Source organism: Petromyzon marinus, unplaced genomic scaffold (genome assembly GCF_048934315.1).
Source record: "Petromyzon marinus isolate PM22_M1 ecotype Great Lakes invasive population unplaced genomic scaffold, UKy_Petmar_22M1.pri1.0 PM_G_Scaffold_21, whole genome shotgun sequence".
Taxonomy (NCBI): domain Eukaryota; kingdom Metazoa; phylum Chordata; class Hyperoartia; order Petromyzontiformes; family Petromyzontidae; genus Petromyzon; species Petromyzon marinus.
In genome coordinates this window covers 575,001-580,000 of record NW_027422773.1, presented here as the reverse complement: position 1 = coordinate 580,000, position 5,000 = coordinate 575,001, and the positions used below count along the sequence as shown (strand labels likewise).

The following is a 5,000-nucleotide window of genomic DNA, read 5'->3' as shown; positions in this document are numbered from 1 at the left end:
AATCTAATCTAAAACATCTTAAATAAAGCTTGTCTGTAGTCTTCTTTGTAGGCAGAAAATAGTACGTTACAGGACTCTCAAACTGATGTATTCCAAAAATAAAGAATTAAAATAACAAAGTCTAATCTATATAAGCGCTCTTGAATAAAGCAGTGTAAAAAAAAATAGCAATATAAAAAAAAACAAGTCTTCGTCTTGGAAAATAACAAAATCTAAAAGAAAAGAAAAGTCTTCTTTGTGGAAAATAGTAAAATAAAAAAAACCAAGACTTCACCTTGGAAAATAACAAAATCTAATCTAAAACATCTTAAATAAAGCTTATTTGTAATCTTCTTTGTAGGCAGAAAATAGTAAGTTACAGGACTCTCGAACTGATGTAGTCCAAAAATAAAGAATTAAAATAACAAAGTCTAATCTATATAAGTGCTCTTGAATAGGCTTCGTGTAAAAAATAGCAATAAAAAAATACCAAGTCTTCGTCTTGGAAAATAACAAAATCTAAAAGAAAAGTCTTCTTTGTGGAAAATAGTAAAATAAAAAACCAAGACTTCACCTTGGAAAATAACAAAATCTAATCTAAAACATCTTAAATAAAGCTGGTTTGTAGTCTTCTCTCGAACTGATGTAGTGCAAAAATAAAGAATTAAAATAACAAAGTCTAATCTATATAAGTGCTCTTGAATAAAGCTTCCTGTAAAAAATAGCAAAAAAATACCAAGTCTTCGTCTTGGAAAATAACAAAGTCGAAAAGAAAAGTCTTCTTTGTGGAAAATAGTAAAATAAAAAAACCAAGACTTCACCTTGGAAAATAACAAAATCTAATCTAAAACATCTTAAATAAAGCTTATTTCTAATCTTCTTTGTAGGCAGAAAATAGTAAGTTACAGGACTCTCGAGCTGATGTAGTCCAAAAATAAAGAATTAAAATAACAAAGTCTAATCTATATAAGTGCTCTTGAATAAGCTTCGTGTAAAAAATAGCAATATAATAAAAATACCAAGTCTTCGTCTTGGAAAATAACAAAATCTAAAAGAATGGTCTTCTTTATGGAAAATAGTAAAATAAGAATACCAAGACTTCACCTTGGAAAATAACAAAACCATCTTGAAAAAAGCTTATTTTTAATCTTCTTTGTAGGCAGAAAATAGTAAGGCGAAAATAAAGTCCCCTCTAAGCTCTAAAGTAACAAATACGACGTGTTAAAAAAAAAAAACTAACAATAAAAAAAAGAACCAAGACTCCGTCTTGGAAAATAACAATCTAAATTGTGGAAAATAGTAAAATGAAATAAAAACCGACTTCACCTTCGAAAATAACAAAATCAATCTAAAACAAATGACATCTTAAAACAAAACTATTATTTGTTTCGGAGGTTGTCTATGACTGTTCATAGACCGCATAATTTCCACAGAACATTCTCAGAATATCAAGAGAGAAAAGCAGCGTTCTGCGGGAAATCATCTTGGCCAGTGATGTCGTTCTGGGTTTGGTCAGGCCCAGGGAGGTAAGTACCTCGTTATTCTCAAGGGGCCACTTTCCTCTTGCCCCAACCGGGAATCCAAAGAATGTGACCTTGCTAGCCTTCGTCAGCACTTTGACTTGATCACCAAGAGGGGTATAGTACGAAACTTTGTGCGAGGCAGCATCTGACAAGGTATTCTTTGAAAGCTCAAAACGGACGGTGACATCGATCACAACCGCCTCCTCATCTTTTGCAAACACGAGGTCAGGCTTTCTCATCTCTCCCGTCTCGGATATGAACCGTGGCTCTTTGTATACAGACCAGCCCAATCTAGCCGCTTCGTCTGCCAGAATGTTACTGATCTTGTTATGTCGCGCAATTCTTGCTTTCTGTACTGCAGGACATTGACCGAGAATGTGCGAAAGGGACTCGAGTCTGGCAGAGCATTTCCTGCAGGAACGTAAGGCCCCATCTCTGCCTCTGTTCAAGCTTTCTCTTGTTGGGTAAATATTTGCCCTTAGTTGTAGTGCTGCGATAAAGAAGCATTGTTTAAAGCCGCACCATGGCCTCAACCAAGCATTACTGATTCTATCATGCGCAAAGTTTACAATGCCCCTTCCTTGAACCGGCTTTTCGCACCATCTCTGAAATTCATGCTCCCTCCAATCGCAGGGTCTCGGATATACAGGTTCTTTTGACACCGAGTCCCTGAGAACGAATGTTGGGATTGCATCACTGTCACCCCCTGCTCGTACCCACAAATTACGGTATTCTTCCTCCATACCCTGCGAGGACACAATATTACGGGTGATAGCACCGGACGAGTTTGCTATACGTTGCAGCCTTCTAACTTGAACCGAAGGGATTGTTTTTTCCAGTTTCAAGATGGCAAGGCCTCCGTCTCGGGCTCTGGCATATAACAGTCCATCACAAGTTGAAGCGGGAAGGTGGAGCCATCCTTTTACCGCCTTTCTAATCTCTTGGTCCAACCCACGGAGAGTTGATTGTTTGCAGTCCGAGTGGTCTGCAGGATATAACAATCTGGGTAGGGCATAGGCATTGAGTAGTTCAACCTTCTGAGTTGGCTTCAGAGGCGCCTCATCGATTTTCGAGATCCATGTCTTTAGCTGACAATGTAGATCAGGCTGTATAGTGCCAGTCCAAGGGCCAATTTTCAGACCAAGGTATTTCGTTGATTCATCAGGTTGGATCATATGGACATCTTTATTTTTGATAGTCCATGGGTCGCAGTTGTTCACCGTATATGAATCTTTGGTTGGGCTTATCATGAAGCCCTGGCACTTTCTGGCCTGAACCTCCAATCCCGATAGCCCACAAAATGATTCCAAGATCGCTAGATTGGCGGCCATACCAACCCAAGATTCGCTCACCAACACCAAATCATCAGCAAACGCAAGAGCTGTCACGTGGTCGGTATCAATGGAGTACCCAACTCCGTGTGACTCTAGGGTGCATATCAAAGGGTCCATGGCAAGATTGAAGAGCAGGGGTGACATGGGGTCACCCTGTTTGACACCAACACGTATGCTAATTTCTCGAGTCGACTCGCCATTGCTTTTGAACGAGGTCGTACACCGATCGTAGGCGTTCTGGATGATGCCCACCACGTGTTCATCTACTTTCTTGTGCCTTAACACCCATAAAATATGAGCATGCGAAACCGAGTCAAAAGCTTTCGCTATGTCGATAAACATGACAGCCAACGGCCTGTGCAATTTCTTAGCATGTCTCATAAGGTCCTGTAGCACCTTAAGATTTTCAGAGCAGCCAGATGCCGCTATAAAACCACGCTGCCTTGGGTTTAAGGGACAAGCACGAGCAAGACGTGCAGTCATTATTCTGGAAAATAATCTCAGAATCATTGAACCGATCGTTATTGGTCTCCAGTTCCCCAATTCTTTCAGCTTTTCATCATCCATAACCTTAGGAATAAGAATCGTCCTATTCTTTTTCAACTCTTTGGGAATAATTCCTGTAATCATCCATGCATTAAATAGGGCTGTCAGTGTCCGACCCTCGGGGTCGGCAGCACAGATTGCAGCCCTTGTTAGGCCATCTGGCCCAGCTGCTGACGTTGGTTTAATGGCCCGTATGGCAGTCTGAACTTCCTCCACCGAAATTAGGGGCTCAAAGTATTCGTTATTTGCAACACCTGATGACTTAAATTGGCCCAGGCCATTGAATGGCAACACCTTCTCCCATGTTTCGCAGTAAAAACGATATACATCTGCGTTCGGGATTCGGCATTCATGACGTTCAGTGCCATCCAGGACTAAGGACGCAAGAAGAGAGCGGTTCTTAAAGAAGAGCTTCTGGTGCTTCATGAAGCTTCCTCGTTTTTCCGCTCTCTTCTTCATCCAAGATCGTGTGGGTAATATCCTGGGTTTAATAATGTCGTTCTCGGGTTTTGAACGTTTGCCTTTGTTTTTCACCAATCTCATCGGACAAAGCATCAATGCTGTGGCAGTTTCTACGAGGGCATCATGTTGGCCCTCGCCGTTAAGCCAAGCCTTTATTGCCTCCATTGCAGGCTTTTCCAGGGTCCCAGAATTCTCATTCGTAAGCCGCTCAGCTGCTTGAGCGAGTATGGATGAAGTCCCCGTTGTTACATTTGGTGGGGGAGACAATGTCTCAAGAGGCCTAGAAGAAAAATGTAAGCTGTCTGACATGGGGGCCCCTGTCTTTTTACTTAGGTCCCGTCTCTTGTCAGAGACTTGCTTGTTGGTCTTAGTCCCAAGCGCTTCAGCAATGATCGTATTGATATTCTTTTTCCCCTGAAACTGCAACTCTAGAAGGGCCAGCTGTTCTACTTCCTTCAAAGACCAGCAGCTACGGTGTACCCCTCTCTGCGAGGTACCCTTTATACCATCTTTAATCCTTTCCTCATTACGGGTGACTGGGTGAGCATGCCTCTTGTGCTGCGAAAGGCCACTTAGAGTTGCAAAGCGTGCCTGGCAACATTCACAGACCATTGGTAAGCTTTCCTCAGTTAACTTTATTCCCCCACATTTGGGGGCATGACAGGCAATCGATCGGTGGTTTGAGTTGGTTTTGTCACATTTAGCGCACTTAAACACCAGAGGAATGTCTCTGTGTTTGATGTTAAAATGTGCAACAAGTTCGGATGCTTTGCCCATGTGTTGTTTACAGATAACGCATATATACTCCAGACTAGGCAGTACAACCGTGATAGTTCCCTTGGTGTCAATGGGAAACTTTCCCAACACGGGTCCCTCAGCCGATATGTCGAGGAAGGACTCCTCCACATCCTCATCATCCTCTGTAAAGTCATCTGAAGAGTCATCCGACTCAACTAGACTTTTAATCTGTTCGTAAAAATCGCAGTTCATCTCCTCTTCCTTTTCCAAGGACGAGTTATGGAAGGTCATGGAAGGTATACTAGTCATTTTTAGCGCCGACCTAGACGCCATAGGTTTAGCAACATCAGATGCCCAGAGGGCATCTTCATTCTGTGTCTGGGTTGACACCGAGACAAACAAGAGTTTCATAGGACGG

The 5,000-nt window shown here is 41.9% G+C and overlaps 1 pseudogene; it reads right to left on the bottom strand.

Moving 5' to 3' along the window:
* Nucleotides 1-5,000, bottom strand: part of LOC142912686 (28S ribosomal RNA) — a 10,590-nt pseudogene that overhangs the window by 2,480 nt on the left and 3,110 nt on the right.